Raw genomic sequence first — 20845 nt, 5'->3', positions numbered from 1 at the left:
TTTTTTACTACATCATACTAAACTTCGGGGCGTCGGTGGCCGCAAGGTTTAGTCTTTGACACGGCTCGCATCACTGTAAGGTAAAGGTCCCGGGTTCGAATCCAGCGGCCCTGCTGTTGCGAACCCTCGTAAAAAAAAAACCTTGTACGGTTTGTACGTACGCGTTATAAAGACAAAAAGAGAAAACAAAAGTCGGTTTTGTGGTCGGGGGTGGGTTAACAGTGGTTTTAGACGAGTGAAGCTTCAGAAGTGGAATGAGAAGGGGTTGGATAAAGAGGAGTGTGATGGATGAAGAGTGCTGCGGTGGCCTCTGATTAAACAGCTCGAGGCTCGATTGTGAGGAAGCATTGTGGCCGGCTCTCATTACACACCCTCGGTTAGACAATATCTCAGAGGCAGAGAGGCAGAACCTATGATCTCACTCCCTATTATACGCTAGGGACAAAGAAGGGCTCCCGTCCCGACTCCCGTTTCTCCCTTGTTTTCAATCGTCTCAATTTCTTGGCGGTTTGTTCGATTAAAAATAAAACTACATATGATAGGTGTTGTGTTTCAGAATAATTAGTAGTAGTATTAATTATTAAACATTCAATTTTCTTTTGTGTACAAAACCGACCAATAGCTGTACATTTACCTTGCCTTTATCCTTTTTAATAAAAATATTTTAATCAATGTAATCCTAATTAAAATAAATTAAATTAAAGATAAAAAAGCAATGTTTCTTCCTGAAATATCAAATTGCAAAAACAGACGAACCAAAACATAAAAAGTTAAAAGTTTTTCACTTTGTTCTTTCTCATCTACATTTCGTACTGACTGGTTCTGTTTCCAAAAAGGTTTTGTCCATTTTTTCTCTCATTGGACTTTTGGGTCGACAATTAGATTACAAAAACGATCATTATTGACAACTTATCGAGTGCAATGTAATATAAAATATGTGTAAATTATGTACCGTACCAGCTGTTTACACAGAGAACCCTAAAAGCGATTATAATATGGATATCACATTTATTTAACAAAGGAAGGAAGAGCTAACTACAAAAAATTTGTTTGTGTGCGTGTGTGAAAGAGAGCGAGAAAGAGAGAGTGAGAGAGAGTCTTGGATTTAGAAGTAGAGGAATGAAATAATGGAAGTTGCTAATGAAGAACATTTATGAGAATATGACTTCTACAGACTGCAACATAAGGATAGGGAGATTAACAGCTGGAAAGTAACAAAGATAAGTAAAGTGACAGAAAAAGAATTGGCGATGAGGTCTGATGAACTTGGAGAGAAAAGACAGAAGGCGAGATTGAAATTTTAAAAAAAGTAAATAGAGAAAGAGAGAGGAGAGAAAAGAGAGATAGACAGAGATAGATATATTCAAATAAAAAGAAATATATGAACAAAACGAAACTAGGGCAAATCGGTGAATTAGAGAAAAAGAAAGAAATTATGTATTCTATAAATAAATAAAGAAAGAGAGGAAGGGTAGATGTTTAATTTGCAAGTGGACAAATTGACATTACAGTGAGAAAGAGTAAAAAAGAAAGGAAGATATAGAGGTAGGTAGATAGATTGAGAGATGGATTAGATTGATAGTTTTGTTCAATCACACAAAGTTAGATCTCTTGAACGTTTCTTACCCATATCATGAGAGGGTGAGAGAGAGGGAAAGAGAAAGAGTCAGGAGAATGGAAAGAGAAAGAGAGGGAGATAGAGACAGGAGAGTCGAAGGAGAGAAAAAGAGAGAGAGTGAGAAAAGAAGAAAAGAGTCAAGAAATAGAAAGAGGAGAGAGAGAGAGAGAGAGACAGAGGAGGCAAGAAAGAGAGAGAGAAAAAAAGAGAGAGAGAAAGAGATACAAAGAGAGAGAGAGAAAGGCAGGAGAGGGGAGAGAGAGAGAACGAGAGAGAGGGGTGCCAAAAAAAGAAAGAGAGAAGGAGAGAGAGAGAAAAAAGCAGGAGAGTCGAAAGAGAGAGGAAGAGAGAGAGAGAGAGAAAGGCAGAACAGGGGAGAGAGAGTGAGAGAGAGAGGAGCCGAGAGAGAGAGAGAGAGAGAGAGAGAGAGAGAAGGAGAGAGAAAAGCAGGAGAGGTAGAGAGAGAGAGACATACAGAAAGAAAGGCATGAGAGGAGAGAGAGAGAGAGAGAGAGGGAGAGAGAAAGGCAGGAGAGGGGAGAGAGAGAGAGACATACAGAAAGAAAGGCATGAGAGGAGAGAGAGAGAGAGAGAGAGAGAGGGAGTGAGAAAGGCAGGAGAGGGGAGAGAAAGAGAGACATACAAAAAGAAAGGCATGAGGGGAGAGAGTGAGAGAGAGGGAGAGAGAAAGGCAGGAAAGGGGAGAGAGAGGACCCGAAAGAGAGAAAGAGAGAGAGAGAGGGGCAGGAGAGGGGAGAGAAAGAGAGACATACAGAACGAAAGGCATAAGAGGAGAGAGAGAGGACCCGAAAGAGAGAACGAGAGAGAGACAGAAAGGAAGGTAGGAGAGGAGAGAGAAAGAGAGGAACCGAAAGAGAGAAAGAGAGAGAGGGAGAGAGAGGGAGAGAGAGGGAGAGAGAGGGAGAGAGAGAGGAGCCGGCCGAAAGTGAGAAAGAGAGACAGACAGACAGAAAGAAAGGCAGGAGAGTCGAAGAAGAGAGAGAGAGAGAGAGAGAAAGAGAGAGTGAGTGAGTGAGTGAGTGACAAGAAATAGCCCAAGTTAAATTTATTAGAGACTGAGAGAATGATAATAAACAATACATGTTTTTCCCTTTTTTTCATTCTTTTAATTATATTATGGATAATGTTTATTACATGATGTTAACGGCCTGTTTTTTGTGGGAAACCTGAGGCGTAAAAACTACATAATAATAATAAAAATAATACGTCCGTAGTTAATAGCTGTAAGTGCGTACAAAAAAGCGATTAGTGGGTGTGAAACCAATAAAAAATTTGAAAAAATACTAATTATTGGGTTACTAAAAACTAATACCATAAAATACTACTGTTGTAAAAGCAAGTGAATTTTAAACATTATGTTTTATATGGTATTCACGTCTTCAACAAAAATGTTCCTTTACTAAATCACATCTCCGTCTGTTTTTACTTGGTTTAAACTAGGCATTTTTCGTTCCAACGGCGGTGTGGATCCCCAATTAAAAATCTGTTTCGTAAATCCACAGCCGAATTAACAGGCCTTGAAAAGCTCCACGTCATTGCTGTTTAAAAGTCAAATTTAAATTAGCCACCGGACAGGGCAGAGGGGTCACGGACGAAGGGACATTGTTCACGGGGAGCCTAAAAGCGAAAACCGTCAACAGGTAAGAAGCTCGGCTCAAATAATTTAAAACAGAGTTTTTCATTTTATTCAAGTTCAATAAGAACACAAGAAGAAAAGAATTTTTGCTGTTGTTACAAATACAGAATTTAATTTAAAGCAAATCGATTGAAGATTTTAAATGCACGATAGGTCATCAGGCGTTTCATAGTTCTAAAACCATAAATCCAAAATTCCTTAGATTTTATAAATATTATATTTTATAAAAAATATGTTACTAAAAACCTCACCGTTCATTCACATAGTCAATTATTGTATATTTGATTTAAACAGAACGTTTTTTATAATCAACTTACATCAAAGATAAATAAATTTAACCTTTTTTCCGATAAATTAGCTAATAATAATGTGTGGTGATCTACTTGACCGTTAATCGATAATTATTCAGAAATCGTAAGATGCGGTCTGGTGTGATGTAGGTTTCAGAAAAACATTTTCTTTATCGTGCCAACGTTTCGATCTTTATTGAGATCATCTTCAGGGCCTGGGATTTACAAACATTGTTTACATTTAACAAATACATTTAGGATGTAAAAAAGTGAATTTATACAATGCAAAATATATTTTTTTTATATTCAATCAAAGTATTCCTACTCCCTCAAAGTGTTTGTCTTCTGTGTAATTGTGCGATTCTTGGACCACACGACACGCAAGACACTTTGAGTGAGTAGAATTATTTTGATTGAATTCAAAAAAATATATTTTGCATTATAAATTCACTTTTTTACATCCTAAATCTATTTGTTAAATGTAAACAATGTTGTAAATCCCAGGCCCTGAAGATGATCTCAATAAAGATCGAAACGTTGGCACGATAAAGAAAATGTTTTTCTGAAACCTACATCACACGAGACCGCATCTCACGATTTCTGAATAATTAGCTAATAATAATTAGCTAATAATAATTTCTTTAATTGTTAAATATATAATTCATTCGTCGTCCTTAAGTGTTGAAGAAAGGGGAGAAAATTTGTCTAAATGCCCCGGAGCAGAATGTTGGCAAGGCCAGAGGTAGAAGTTAAGGTTAAATATACAGGGGATAGCCCGAGTCGGCGGGGTATGCCCTAGGTCACATATGTCTGCACGCACTCCTTTATTCTCTTGTACAAAACAGGTTCCTCCAGAAAGGGATTCGACCCCAAGGGATTTACAAGTGGCTCACCGGGGTTACAACGGAAAAACCGCTTTTCTCCAACGATCGCTTCCGCCATTTAGATATGGGGTGGTGTTAACGACGACCGTCGCGTTTTTGAAAAATGCTACTTATTTTGACATCTATAAATAAAGTCCTGTAAAAACTGATTATTTATTATAGAAACAGGGAGAAAAAGAGATCATGTACATAATTTTTAACACTTTAACAAGTTTAATGAATAATCTCAAACGTAGGTGGAATCCGTTGAACGTAACATAAATTTACTTTTATTTATACTTTAGATAAAGCTGTGTGCATTACTGAAGTACCAAATAAAATTACGTTTGATGCTTAACAATTACCTGCTTAAATGATCAACTTAATTTTTATACACGCACACAAGGAACTTGATAATAAATATTGTTTATTGTTTGTCTTTATTGTGGTCACTGATCAGTATTGTATATTTTTAGTGGGTAATTGTGTTATCCAAATTATGTGAAAACGAGCGATAGTTAGATTAAGATAATCTAAGTTTATATTATCCAATTCTCTGCTTACTTCCACTTCCTCTTTCTCCCTTTTTCATTATATTCTTTCTGGCTACAATATCTTTTTATCAAGTTAAATAGATAGATACATAAAGAGAGAGAGAGAGAGAGAGAGAGAGAGAAAGAGAGAGAGAGAGAGAAAGAGAGAGAGAGAGGAGGAGGAGGAGAAAGAAAGAGAGAGAGTATAAGTGAGCCAAGGAAATAAATAATCAGAATGTAAATTTTCCTTCCTCACATTCTCTCTTACTCTCTCTCTCTCACACTCTCTCTCTCTCTCTCTCTCTCTCTCTCTCACTCTCTCCCTTCGTATTCATTCAACAACAAAGTTTATTATTTTACCATATACTTCTGTCCTGAATTAATTGTTTGAATTGTAAATATATGATACTCCTAAAAAGTGCAAAATGAATTATCATGCAGATGGTAATAAATATTTTATTATATTATTATTATTTCTTTCCCTTTCCCTCTCTCTTTCTTTCCTTCCCACCTTCTTTTTCTCGATCCCACCCCTTTCCCTTCTCTTTCATTCCCTCCCTCTTTCTCTTTGTCTCTCTCTCTTTCTTTCTCTCTCTCTCTCTCTCTCCCTTTCTCTCTTTTTTACTCTCTTTCTCTGTTTATGTTTCTGTATTCTCTCTTTCTTTTCCCTCTCTCTCTCTCTCTCCTTTGTCTCCTTTTGTTCCTTCATTCTTTTCTTTCCCCATATCTTTTTATACATGTAGTTAGAGAGATTGATAGAGAGAGAGAGAGAGAGAGAGAGAGAGAGAGAGAAAACGTAAATTTTCTTTCCTATATTCACTCTCTCTCTCTCTCTCTCTCTATCAATCTCTCTCTCTCTCATTCTCTTTTCGTATACATTCAACTTTATTATTTTATCATATACTTCTGTCCTGAATTAATTCTTTGAATTATAAATACGTATGATATCCCTAAAAAGTACAAAATGTATTATTATACAGATGGTAATAAATATTTTATTATAATATTATGATGTCTTTTTCCCTCTTATACTTTTTCCCTCTCTCTATCTCTCTCCCCTTTCTCCGTATCTCACTCGCTCCTTCTTATTCTTTGCCTCTCTCTCAGTCCCTCTAACTCCCCTTCTCTCTTTCTCACCCTTTCTCCCTCTTTCTCTGTTTCACTCTATGTATTCTCTCTTTCTCTTTTCTGTCGCTCCCACTTTCCTATTCTCTCTATTTAGTTGCTGTCTTCCACTTCGTATTTCTACTTTTTTCATTCTTTCCTTTTTGATCATAATCTTTTTATATATTTGATGTGCGTTATTAAATCATGTTATCTTCATATTTATTGTCCAATTGTCCCCTATTCAATCTTAAAAATAGAAGTTGAAAAATACTGATAGTTTTAATCTGGTTGTTAACATTTTTATTGCATCATAATATAATTGATATTTTATATATTATAATCTCCAGATTAGGATGATTCACGATAATTCAAAAGAAATTTTTGTTATTATGATTCACATCCAAACGCTTTTATATTTTTAACCCTAAATAAAATGTGTGGTGATTAGTGACGTTAATCGATAAGTATTCAGAAATCGTGAGATGCACTATGGTGTGATGTAGGTTTCAGAAAAACACGAACTCTCAACACGACACCCAAGAATAACAAAATTACACAGAAGACAAACACTTTGATCCCTGAAGATGATCTCAATAAAGATCGAAACGTTGGCACGATAAAGAAAATGTTTTTTTGGAACCTACATCACACCAGACCACATCTCACGATTCCTGAATACCTAAATAAAATTTTGTTGAGATTTTAATTGCCTACTTTGCCTAAAAATTCTGCCTTCGGTTAAATGTTTTTTGTAAGCTTCTGTATCCATGTTCGACTAATCTACCCTCGGTGAGAAAAACATTTTCTATTTTGAGACAGGAGAGATATACGAGTTTACGAGGGAGGGCGCGTTTAGTCCGACAAAAAAACCACAGGCATTCTTGAAAATAAATACATCCACTTGGCTCCCCTTAAACCTAATCTCCCGACATTGCCGATGAAAAGCCCTAAATAATCCTTCCTCGGAGTTTCTTTTTTGCCTTTTTTATTATCTCTACCAATTAGGACAACATTAAAAATTGAATCATTAAATAAGACGATAGACCTAGAATTATTTCCAGGCGGAATTTTGATTTATCAAAATTTTTGTCGGAATATGTACAATATATTTCATTTTTATTTACTCAAAAACACAATGGACATATCAAATCATAAACAATCATTTATTCTTTCTTAGTAAAAGGTTTATCGGACACATTAGAAAACCGTGAAAAAATTTATTTACTTCCTCCAAGGAAATTTATAATAACCAAATTTCTTGGGAGGAAGTAAATAAATTTAAAAAAATTATTGTTATAGATTTATAAAATAATCTAAAATGGGCAAACTATCAGATCCATCAAGGAATCTTACTATAAACGAAATAACCAAAGTTAATCTATAAGAAAGGGTAAAAAATTTGCAAAAAAGAAGGAAAAAGTGAGATATAAAGATGAAAAGAGGCAAAGGTGATAAACGAAAGAGAGAAATGGAAAGAGTTTGAGTAATATAATGTAGATGAGGTCAAAAGCGAAAGATAGAGAGAAAAAGTAACATGAGATTAGACATGAAATGAGAAAGTGAAATGCACTGAAACATTTTTATTAGATTTATATAAAAAATGAATAGATTGAAATATTATGTTTTCAGTCAGTTATAAATTGTAAATTGATCGATAAAATTCTTGTCACACTGTTGTCTCGGGTCTGGGTCCACACCTGGCATCAGGCCTGGTACCTGTGGTAAGGGTGGCGAAGGACTCGCCGAGAGGTCTTCCAGGGCAAAAGGGGTTGAAAGTCGGGGGCGGATTGATAAAAGGGGGTGGCCGAATACATTCGGCGGGGGGTGGAGGATTTAAATAACTGGCGAAGAAGAATGGTGGATAAAATATGGGATGTAAGTAAGTGTTGGGTAGGTCAGAGGGCGGGCGAGGTGGACGCCCATTGGCCCCGCGCACCGCGCTTTGAAGGGAACTTAATTTCGCGCCGGGCCGCTACACAATATTGATAGACAGGCGCCACCCCCGAGGATTAACCCCGGCCTAACCCCCGCCCCCGTCCACAGTGACAACGGACGCTCAACCCCCTTTTATCCACCTGTAATTATCACGACTTCGGAATTTTTCAACCCTTTGTCTTCCGACGATTTTCACGTTCTGGGGTTTTATTTGATACTTGAATCTTGTCACAGAACTTTCTCAATTGTCTGGCCTGACCAACATTATTTCGGTATTTCACTCCTCCCAAAATTATTCTACGCTATTGTATCATCTACGGTTAAACATATATTTTTTACGGAATTAATTTTTTATAAACTATAATCTATGCCCTCGGGTGTAATCTGGGAGAGAGAGAGAGAGAGAGAGAGAGAGAGAGAGAGAGAGTGAGAGAGAGAGAGAGAAAGCAAAGAAAAAGAGAGAGTAAAACAAGAAAGACGGAGAGAAAGTCAGAAAAAGGGAGGAAAACAGAGAAGGAGAGAGAGACAGACAGACAGACATATAGAGTGAGAAAGAAAGTCAAATATCCAGCCATCAGACAGTGTGAGAGAAAGAGAAACAGACAAGGTGAGAAAGTGGAAGGGGAAGAGATGGAGAGATAGAGAGATAGAGGAAGGCAGAATAAGAGAGAGAGGGAGGAAAAGACAGAGTAAAAAAGAAGGACTAGAGAATAGAAGAGAGGGGGAAAGAGAGAAGGAGATTGAGACAGACAGATAGAGTGAGAAAAAGAGAGAGATAGTCAGCCCAACAAAGGGTGGGTGAAAAAGAGGAAAAGAGAAACATGCAAGGTGAGAAAGAGAAAGGGGGATAGCGATAAAGAGAGGGATAGAGAGAGAAAGAGAGAGAGGCAGAGTAAGAGAGAGAGAGAGAGAAAAAAAAAGAGAGAGTAAAAAAGAAGGACGGAGAGAAAGTCAGATAAAGAGAGAAAATGAGAAATAGAGGCAGCAATATCAATTTTCATCTCTACAAAAATATATATTTTTAATTAGGATCATATTCACCCTTTCTTCTTCTTCCTTCCTTTCCTGCTTCTTACTTCCCCCCCCTCTCACTCTCTCACTCTCTCTCTCTCTCTCTCTATCTATCTATCTATCTCTCTCTCTTTCTCTCTCACTCACACTCTGTCTCTCCGGCTGCCTATCTCGCTCTCCTTCTCACTCTTTCCTTCTCTCTCTCTCTCTCTCTTTCATCGAAAACACACACCACACACCACACACACATATTAGAGCATAGATTATAGTTCTCTCTTTGTGTCCTTCCCCTTTTCTCTCTCCTCCAACACCCTCCTGTCTTCACCATTCTTTTTGTTACTCTTTGCTATTTCTAGCTTTCTCTCTTTCCTTTTCTCTATCTCTGTATTTTTCTCTGTATCTATCCCTCCCACTCTCTCTCATTTTCTCTTTTTCTATGACTTTTTCTCCGTCCTTCTTTTTTAAGTCTTCTCTCTCTCTCTCTCCCTCCCCTTAGGTCTATCACACACATACACACTCTTTTTCCTTTGTACTCTCTCTTTGTCTTTTTTCTTTATCTTTAAAAATATATGTAAAAATAATACATTCTATATCAATTTTAAATCTGATAGTATAGATAAAAAATTACTTCCATATAAATTTTAACTTGCATTCAATATATATTTTTGTTTTTATAAATCAAAAAGTGATAATGTAACTTTAGATTAAATGTTCAACGGTTGAACGATGTAAATAAAAAAAGTAAGTACTAGACTGAGGTTCAATAAACATTCCTCATAAAAAAACATTCACAACTGCTGCAAAAATATGAGTTTTTAAACAAAATGGTTTATAGAAATTAGTATTGCTTTGATAGGTTAGTACTCTAAACTATTTCCCAAGTAATATAGTAACTTCGAACAACTACTAGTTCATAATTGAGTAAATTAATAGCCCTTTGATTTATATATTTTACTTAGTTATGATTAATTACCACGGTTGATAGACACAAAATTTGTAATTTGATATGCACATATATTTTTTGAGACTGCAGCTCTTTAGTCATAACTTAAAAAAAATATTTTATATCCCTTTACAAATTTAAAGAAATTTCTCGATACATTTAAGGGAAAAGTGCATATAATTAATCTTCTAATAGAACATTTGCTATTATTTGATAAAGTTCCATTTTGTCTTGAATAAAGTCTAATGGTTTATGGTATAAATAAAACTTCTCACTGAATTGTTCATTTGTATACAAAATACTACTTTTTTTGCTTTATGATCTAGGTATAAATTATTATCGAATTAAATTTAGTTTTCTATAATTAACTTTACAGTATCTATATCAAATTTCCAAGCCAATAACTGAAATGATATTAGGTGAGCTTATATTTCAATGAGGTTGACCCAATATTTTTTTTATTTTTTTTTTAAATCGATTACTATTATTTTCTGGAAAGACGTAAATTTGTAATTTAGCAACGAAATTAATTTCATAATTTTTAAAAACGACCAAGACTGCAAGATGGGATTTGAAAGAATCTTCGTCGGCAGTTATCTTCAATATGGAAATGATCGATGATAAATGCGTCCTTGTAAAAAAAATTAATTGATCCGGACAATTTAAGGAGCCAAGCTTATTTGAAAAACAATTTGTCACTTGTTTCACCCGGGGTCTTATTCCTTCCCATTCGCGTCTGTTTTTCATTTCACTTATTTCTTTTCTATACGTATTTAATACTTTCATTATGAAATGTTTTTATTTTCCTATTTTCAAATGCATATGCCACGGTTGGATTATTACGGTCCCCAGTGCAACTGGGTTGCGTAACGCTGAAAAACAAAAATAGGAAAGACCATTAGTCAATCTTACAAACAGATCCGACTTTGTTTTTTTGTTGTTGTTAATCTTATCTCAAACAAAAACGAACAAAATATCCGATAGTTCGTTATCAAGGGTGATATTTAATTTATAATTATCCGCAATTATTTTATACGTATTTTTCTAGTTTGAATATTTTTCGAAAGGTTTCTGAGAATTGTAAGAATATCGTTTCAAAATTATTCATAAATTCTCTCAATTCAAAAATCCCTTTTTTGTTGGGATTATTTATAGGTACTTACATATTTCACTAAAGATAAAAAAATAAATAAAAATATTAATATATATGAAGAAACATTTGACTAAATGCAAACGCGTCCGACAAGGCAACCAAGCGAGTACATCCGGACCAAATTTCAACTAAAAAAATTCTAAACCAACCAAACGAGAATTGTATCGAATTAGTGACATTAATTCCTTTTAATTTTTATACATGAATTTATACATGTTTTATACATGAACGACATTGCAAACTAGGCTAAAATATTTATTTATTTATTTTTTTTTTAAACAAAATACAACGTTGAGATTTTCACTGCAAAATCCCCCTGAACACAATTTTTTCGAAATATTTTACCTTTAACATGCCCACCGCTTTATTTACATGAAACCAATGGAGTAAAATTATTACTACTGCTAGGTCATAAATTAAAACCAAATCGGTGGCAGGTGGTACTCGAAAAATTTGAGACAGTTTTATCTCACAAGAATTCCTATTAAGGGCTATTCTGAGTGGAAAAACAAATGCAACGTTTTTTCTCGCTTAAAAATAGATATGTTAACTTAAGTTTTGTCACTTCGTCACAAATTAAAAAGAAATCGGTATCACGTGGAAGTCGAAAAATTTGCTAGAGAAAATATTTTTTGATTTTCCCATTTTTGTAACCTTTCTTGTATTTAGTTGCTTTTAATACGATCCTGCATACTATTTTTTTATCCTATGTTAAAAAAATAAATAAAACGAATGTTATATATACTAAAATTGAAATACATGCACAATGAAGGCAGGAACCGATATTTTAAAAAAAAAATTTAAATTAATTCATGCATTTTTTTTTCAAATTTCAAGTGGGGCAGGAGACAGGCTTTCTAGACAACCAGAAATATTTTTCTGTTAACCTTTTTGTTAATAAAAATCCCATAGAGAGTTTGCACTTGAAGAACGATTGTAGGTTATCATAAAATAGAGAATAAATAATCTATTTAAGGAACAAAAGAAATAGCTGTTGATATGCTTTTAATATAGCAATGAAGAAGACCTTGCGACCAATATTCATCGAGGAAAAATAATTTTGATTCAAGATCAGGCTGACCATAAAACCAAAGATTCAGATTTTCCTTCGTTAATTTCTTACAGAAAAACACGATGGTCTAAATTAAATCGGAGGTACTGGGTGACAAACCGAATAAAGTGGAAAAAGTTATACGATACTTTAAAAAGAGTAAAGTGTGTAATAAAATCTAGAAGAAGACGTTATGTCTTGAGAGTTTGTTTTTGAATTTTGTAATTATAGTGAATGAGTTGATGCAAGAAAATATTTATTAGTTAGAAGGCATTTATGAGAAATTATATATTAAAGAATTGTTCAATAAAATTGTAATTATTTAAAAAAAATTAATGTGTAAAAATCAATAGAATCATTGCCCAAAAAAATTATGTTAATTTTTTGTTTGTTCAAATAACCCAGGCATACAGGGTTCTACTATCATAAAAAAATATTACAGTATAACAAACATTTTAATAATTATTTTAATTTTTAATTAGAGGGAACATGACAAAAAACTGTGTAAAAACGTTATGTTAATTTCAATTAAATTCATGTATAAAAATTAAAAATTAAAAGGAATTAATGTCACTAATTCGATACTATTCTCGTTTGGTTGGTTTAGAATTTTTTTAGTTGAAATTTGGTCCGGATGTACTCGCTTGGTTGCCTTGTCGGACGCGTTTGCATTTAGTCAAATGTTTCTTCATATATATTAATATTTTTATTTATTTTTTTATCTTTAGTGAAATATGTAAGTACCTATAAATAATCCCAACAAAAAAGGGATTTTTGAATTGAGAGAATTTATGAATAATTTTGAAACGATATTCTTACAATTCTCAGAAACCTTTCGAAAAATATTCAAACTAGAAAAATACGTATAAAATAATTGCGGATAATTATAAATTATTCTTCAAGTGCAAACTCTGTATGGGATTTTTATTAACAAAAAGGTTAGCAGAAAAATATTTCTGGTTGTCTAGAGAGTCTGTCTCCTGCCCCACTTGAAATTTGAAAAAAAAATGCATGAATTAATTTAAATTTTTTTTTAAAAATATCGGTTCCTGCCTTCATTGTGCATGTATTTCAATTTTAGTATATATAACATTCGTTTTATTTATTTTTTTAACATAGGATAAAAAAATAGTATGCAGGATCGTATTAAAAGCAACTAAATACAAGAAAGGTTACAAAAATGGGAAAATCAAAAAATATTTTCTCTAGCTAATTTTTCGACTTCCACGTGCTACCGATTTCTTTTTAATTTGTGACGAAGTGACAAAACTTAAGTTAACATATCTATTTTTTAGCGAGAAAAAACGTTGCATTTGTTTTTCCACTCAGAATAGCCCTTAATAGAAATTCTTGTGAGATAAAACTGTCTCAAATTTTTCGAGTACCACCTGCCACCGATTTGGTTTTAATTTATGACCTAGCAGTAGTAATAATTTAAAACTATTTAGTTATTTTATTCGTTTTTAGCAAGAAACAACGCTGAAATTATTTGTTTTTATTTAATTTGTTTACTTTCTTCTTGACACCGATTTAATTTGTGACCAAGTTACAAAAACTAAGCTAAATTTTTTTAGCAGACTCTTTTTCAAAGAAACAACATTAATATTTGTTTATTGTGCTACTAAATACCCCTGAAATCATATTTTTTGTGTTCCACTTACCAACGGGGTTTGTTGTTTATATGAAACTGAACGACATTGCAAACTAGGCTAAAATATTTATTTATTTATTTTTTTTAACAAAATACAACGTTGAGATTTCCACTGCAAAATCCCCCTGAACACAATTTTTTCGAAATATTTTACCTTTAACATGCCCACCGCTTTATTTACATGAAACCAAGGGAGTCGCAAAGTAGGATTAAAATATTTATTTTTTTAAGCAAGATACAAAATCGATATTTTTTCCGCTACAAAGTCTACCTGGATACCAATTTTTTGGAACAAAATTTTTTTTTTCAAATGTTTTTCGTTTCACTTGCCCACCGTTTTGTTGTTTACATAAAACCAAGCGAAGTCGCAAAGTAGGTTAATATATATTTTTAAGCAAGAAACAACGGTGATATTCGTTGTGTTTTTTTCTACTACAAAATACGCATGAATACAAATTTTTGTGAAGGAAATATTTTTTTTTTCAAATGTTTCACCGTCCACTTACCACCGGTCTATTGTTTACATAAAACCAAGCGACGGTACAAAGTAGGTTAAAATATTTTATTTTTTAATCAAGATACAACGTTGATATTTTTTCCACTACAAAATCCCCCAGAATATAAATTTTTTGGAAACGAATTTTTTTTCCAAATGTATTTCCTTTCACTTCCCACCGGTTTGTTGTTTCCATGAAAACAAGTGACATTACAGTTAAAATATTTTATTTATTTGTTAAAACAAGATACAGCGTTGATATTCTTTCAACAAAAACACCCCCTGAGTACAATTTTTTGTAAACAATTTTTTTTCAAATGTTTTGTTTTCCACTTGCCAATATAGGTTAAACTATTTTTTTTGTAAATATATTTCTTAAGGAAGAAACAACGTTGATATTCGCTGTTGTTTTGACATGAAACCAAGCTACATTGCAAAGTAGGATAATATATATTTATACATATTTTTTCCTATTTTTTTAACCAAGAAACAACGTTGAAATATTTTTTTCACTACAAAACAGCCATGAACACAAATTTTTGGGAAAGAATTTTTTTTTTCAAAGTTTCACCGTCCACTCCGGTTTGTTGTTTACATGAAACCAAGCGACGTTACAAAGGTGGTTTATATATATATATATATATTTTATACCCCTGAACACAAATTTTTGGTAAAGAAATTTTTTTTTCCTAATGTTTTGCCTTCCACCCTTCCACTTGCCAATGTAGGTTAAACTATATTTTCGTAAATATATTTTCTAGCAAGGCACAACGTTGATATTTGTTGTGTTTTTTCACTACAAAATATCCGTGAATACAAATTTTTGGAAAGACATTTTTCTTTTAAATGTTTCACCGTCCACTCCGGTTTGTTGTTTACATGAAACCAAGCGACATTGCAAAGTAGGTTAATGTATATTTTTATATATTTTTTCATATATTTTTTAAGGAAGAAACAACGTTGACATATTTTTTTCACTACAAAACACCCATGAACACAAATTTTTGGGGAAGAATTTTTTTTTTCAAAGTTTCACCGTCCACTCCGGTTTGTTGTTTACATGAAATCAAGTGACGTTACAAAGCAGTTTAATGTATGTTTTTACGCAAGAACCAACGTTGATATTTGTTGTGTTTTTTCACTACAAAATACCCCTAAATATCAATTTTTTGGAAACCATTTTTTTTTAAACTTTTGCCTTCCACTTGCCTCCGGATTATTGGTTTGTTTACATTTAACCAAGCGACCTTTTTTTTAAATATATTTTTTAAGGAAGAAACAATGTTGATATTTGTTATCGGTTTTTTCCCCAGTACAAAATACCCCTGAAAACAAATTTTTTGGAAAGACATTTTTCTTTCAAATGTTTCCCCCTCCAATTGCCATCTATCTGTTTCAAAAACCACAATGCTTTAATATTAGAAGTATAAACGAATAGAAATCTATCGGTAAAATAATTATAGGAAAAAAACATAAAGTTCAGGTGTTAAAGTGTTTAAACTATTTTTTGGATATAATTGTTTTGTATTTGCTTACATTTTAGAATTGTAGATAATTTCAATATCGTATTTATGTATGGGGTAGTGGAGAGTAGCAGGATAAATAGGGTGTTTAATTGTTTTATAATTGTCTGGTCGTAATTTGGTCGGTATGAGATGATCTATCGCCTGTCTTTTTACTGATGCAGGAAGAAGGGGGATGAGTATAAAAATGAGTGAATGAGTAAATGATTGGAGGAGAGGCTAGTGAATGTGTTAATGGCGGGGGTGGTTAATAATTCAGGAGTAGATTAATTGTAGCGGAATGAGATCGATTTGAGACGCGAAGTAAAGAGTCCTGCGAAAATGCGCCGGGTAGGGGGCAAGGGTCGGACGGGCCAATGGGAGGAGGGTAGTCATGACAACATTAATGGGGGGAGCGGGTGGGGGCCCGAGGTCGGGAGAGGGGGTCAGGGTTCAGGGTGCCAGTCGCCCTAGAGACCTGAGCCTGTCAGGGTCAAATGTGATACGGATCCCGTGGGGGTGCGTCGTGTTTTGCCGTTCGACGAGCCAGAAGACAAACGTTCGCTTTTTCCGTTCGAGATCAATCTTTTAAAATTCTCGTGGACCAGAGTGTCGGGGGGGTGCTCTGCGGAGGGGGTGCGAGCTCAGGTGCCCCCCCGTATCACCACGTACCCCCTGAATTTCCTCCGAGGGCCATCGTCCCTTGGAGGGACCCGAGCCTCGTCACCCTGACCCAGGAAGACACCCTAGTCTCCCAGGCGATCCGTGGTGACACCCCGGGCACCAACAGCACCCAGAGCGGAGGATCTCAGGCAGACAAAAACCAAAATATTGAGTGCATCGTCTGCGGCGATAAATCAAGTGGAAAACACTACGGACAATTCACATGCGAAGGTAGGAACTTCAATTTTTAATAAAAACTATATTTTTCCACTTATATCGAGTGTTTGATTATACAAATTTATCCAAAAACCCAAACTCTATTGGTCACAATAACAAACCCCTCTTTCGATTTCTCCGCTCTCGAAAAAACCTAAAATTTCAAAAAAATTGACAATAGCGTCAGAATCAAACCAAAAATAAGTCTTATTTCATAGAAAACAGATATTTGCCTACAAATAAATCACAAAAAAGTCACTCTTTACCTAAATAATCCAAAAGCAATCCACAAAGAAAAGTCATTAATTTATTTATAATAGTTTTATATTTTTATTTTATTTTTGCAAAATCTTCGCGATACATTATCTACAAAACATGAACGTTGAAACTTTTTTTGCCTTGACAATGCAATAAAAATTCCTTTAGCCGTTTAATTAGAATTGTTATCACTAGGATTTCATTTTGTCAGTACTCGTAGGAAAATTTTCAAGAACTTTTTGTTGCACATCGGGTTTTTTTCCTAGAGACAGCTTTTTCAAAGGGCACGAGGAATAGGTAAAATTTTATAACTTATATATATATATTTTTTTAGAAGAGAAAACATTACCAGATGAATTTTATCTTATCAAATTACGTACGTAAAATTTTATAATCTAGATCATTTTTTTAGATTGTAATCTTCGCAAAATATCGATTATATTTTATCATATAATATTTCCACTTTTTAAATAAAAAACATCTTCATAGTGTTTTGTCATAAAAATAATGCATATTGCTTTCTTAACGAAAGTTAAAAATGAAGGCAATTATCATTTTATAAATATTCATCTCGGTATGGTTTTGAAGAAAAAAACAAATTTAATTGTTAATGCCAAGTTTTCGATTTATTTTAAGGTCATTATCATGGCATAACAATCTTATGTATGTCTACAAATTGATATAATTAAGTTTTAATTTAAAAAAAAACATTGACAAAGATTATTTACGTGAAAAAAAGCTCATGACTTTTTTTTAACGAAATGATCAAGATAATTTCAACATTTTCGAAAAGACCGAATTTGAAAAATATGTCAATTTGTTGACTGTTTTGTCCTGACGATGACCTTTAAAAAGATCGAAAGCTTGGCAGTAAAAATTGAATTTTTGTAATCCAGACCATACGGAGATCGAGATTATTCACGAATAAAAAGTGGTCGGTATATCTAACACTTAAAATATAATATTTATAGATAGATTTTTTCATGATTCAGTTCAATCATTTGAAAAATATTGAAACCCGATCACTTCGTTAAAAAAAAGTCATGGACTTTTTTTCTATTTAAGAATTCTACAGTAATCTTAAAATAATTTCCATTTTTTGTCACTTTTTCTTAAAAAAATAAATTATTATTAATTTTTGTATATTACGTATAATTTAAAAAATCGTCGAAAGTTAATATTTTTCCATTTTTCACGGAGCTTTTGAAAAAATAAAATTGATTTAACACTACCTTTCAGTCACTCACCCTTTAAAAAATCTATCCTGAGTAAAGATTCTTCTCGAAATATTTCAATATTACGTAGGTGCGTAGTTTTGGTATATTTATTAGAAAAACAACACTAAATTTAATCCGTTAAAAAAATTATAATTGCTTGCTGTGCCAGAGTTCTGTCATAATACGTAGATAATTTTCGTTTTTTAAACAATTTTTGAAGAAAAAATAATAAAGAAATATCAGAAGAGATAAATTTGCGTTTTTTTATATTTAATTGAAAACAACAACACAATGGTACGTGCTCTGAAGGGTTTTATTTTTTTGTTAAAACATTTCTACCCTTTTTAAAAAATACGAAATAATTTTTAGTCTATTGATTTTTTGTTTTTTAAAAGAGACTAGTCGAAAAGGATGCAAGGTTTGTTGAACCCGGTACAGCTTGCAAGTTTTCGAAGTTTGACTGATCATAACCGCGAAATATCAATCATTAATGACAGGCTATGAAAAAATGGTTTTGATTTTTTTGGGGGCTTTATTCCGGGTTTTTTGAAATTTTTATAGTTCATTAGATCATGCAATTTCAAGAGCAAATTTACAAAAATCCTAGTTTTTTAATGTTTCAAAATTTGTAATTAATCTAGGCCTGTACTTTATTAAACAGAATCATTCTTGTAGTTCGTGCATGATTTAGAATTTGTAAATAATTCAATTTAAACTGGATCTTGGTACGGTCCGAATAAAAAAAAATTAAATTGTTACTGCCAAGCTTTCAACATATTTTAAGGTCATATTCAAATATGTTTACAAATTGACGTCATTATGTTTGTCCGGCTGGGGCGGTCTTCAAACAAAATTTAAATAATCTATTAAAAACTTAATGATGTCAATTTGTAGACATTTTTAAGATTGTTCTGCCCTGATGATGACCTTAAAATAGGTCGAAAGCTTGGCATTATCAATTGAATTGGTTTTTTTCATCTGGGCCATACCGAGATTCAGATTATTCGTTAGTAAAAAATAAATAAATCTAACACTTTAAACAAGAACGAATTAATTAAAAAAAAGCAAGGAAAAAGTATTTTCATAGTTGACTTTATCTCATTTTGGTTGAAAATCAGTCTATTTTAGCAAAATTCAGCAAAACAGTCTCAGGTTTCTTTCCTTAACGTAAAAGATATTTTTCTTTCCCAATAATAATATTATATAACCATGAAAACTTTACAAAACGGATTTTGATATTGAAAAGTATTTATTCTCCCAAAAGAATATTCAAAATGATTTTTTTTCCTATAAGCACTTTTTTCCAGATTGATTTTGATCTGCCTATCCTCTCGTTGGGACGGTCTGTCAAAATCCAAAAACCACGCCTACCCTCTCTACAAAACACAAAGAAACATGACAGTTTTCGTGTAAATTCAGCGGAACTTGCGTGTCCCATGATTTTGACCCATATTTTCCATACCTTTAACTTTTCATTCACAATGATTCGATACAAGTAATCAAGAATATTCCAACTAGTGGAGGTAAAAAAAAAATGTTAATTCTCGCCTTGAACTGTCAACGTTTGAAAGAAAAATGATAACTATCCTTACTAACGGAGTAAAAATATCTGGCAAACTTGCCGCTTTTTTAATGTGCTTAATGGATTATGGATATTTTATAGATTAGCTTTTTTATAATTTTTTTCCTGTAATGGAATTCCAGGAATTTTTAAAATTTTTTGTTTCTGTTGTGAGTGAACATGTACGTTATATTTTCAAAGGATTGATCTTTTTTAAGTATATAATTTCAATCGGGTACTGAGGACTAAACTGGTATTAAAAAAAAGGGGGTCCTGAGGATGTAGGGAGTGTGTTGACATATCTCTAATTAAAGGGGGGCTTTAGAAAGGAAAAAAGGCAGCACGAGGCGACCGACACCTCCCTTTTTTTATCCCTTCGCCCTTCTAGTTAATGTGGAGATAATTGTGCACCTAGGATACACCCACCTGACACTCAATTGCCGCCGCGTTATTATTCCGCCCAAATTAGCGCACAGAATAAAATTTAACCCCCTTCCTTCCTCCCACAATTGTAAACTGCCTATAATTCAAAAAGAGCCAATTTCACGGCTGTTACGAATAAAATATCTCGTGGGATTCGTGACGGTGGATTTTTCACGCGGAGACCGCCGGAGTGGTAATTTATTGGGTGAATAAGTTGTATCGGAATTACCACACGAGGTTCGTTGGAACGTTTTGGACCCGTCTTAACCGAATTTGGGCAACCGCGAGGAACTCTCAGCCATTTTTTTTACCATCTGACAGGAAAAATCATATGCAAACAACTATGTAATTTAAAAATACATTGAAAAATCTCCTTAATAGTAAACTTATAATTTGTACATTAAAAATTCAAAATGTTGCCATATTTCTTTTAAAAAGAAGAAGAAAACAAATTTTTCTGGTGCTTTGGGCCTCACTGAATTACCAAAGCGTACAAAATTTTGCACAATCCGTTTCAAAATGAAAATATAAACGAAGATTTGAATGTAACGTAGAAAAGGTGAGATGCGGCCATTTAGACAATTGAGGTATCTGAGCACAAGACCAAAAATATCTGATCAAATCTGACACAAGAAACCCAGTTAAGAATAGAACTGCTTTTTCCAATCCTATCCACAATACAGGTCCCAATTTTGAC

At 33.4% G+C, this 20845-nt stretch overlaps 1 protein-coding gene across 2 annotated transcripts in view; it reads left to right on the top strand.

Moving 5' to 3' along the window:
* Positions 1–16254: 16254 nt before the first annotated feature.
* The window catches only part of LOC106665538 (steroid receptor seven-up, isoforms B/C), a 142160-nt gene continuing 137569 nt past the window's right edge, over positions 16255–20845 (top strand). The window contains exon 1 of one of the 2 annotated variants that reach the window (XM_024225675.1): positions 16255–16704. The gene's annotated coding sequence lies outside the window, so the exon portion shown is untranslated. The remainder of the gene's footprint in view (positions 16705–20845) is intronic. The other variant, XM_014392019.2, reaches the window with a different exon arrangement.

Source organism: Cimex lectularius, unplaced genomic scaffold, assembly GCF_000648675.2.
Source record: "Cimex lectularius strain Harlan isolate CLEC.00 unplaced genomic scaffold, Clec_2.1 scaffold37, whole genome shotgun sequence".
Lineage (NCBI taxonomy): Eukaryota > Metazoa > Arthropoda > Insecta > Hemiptera > Cimicidae > Cimex > Cimex lectularius.
The sequence above is the reverse complement of the archived record's forward strand: the minus strand, read 5'-3'. Positions and strand labels throughout refer to the sequence as shown.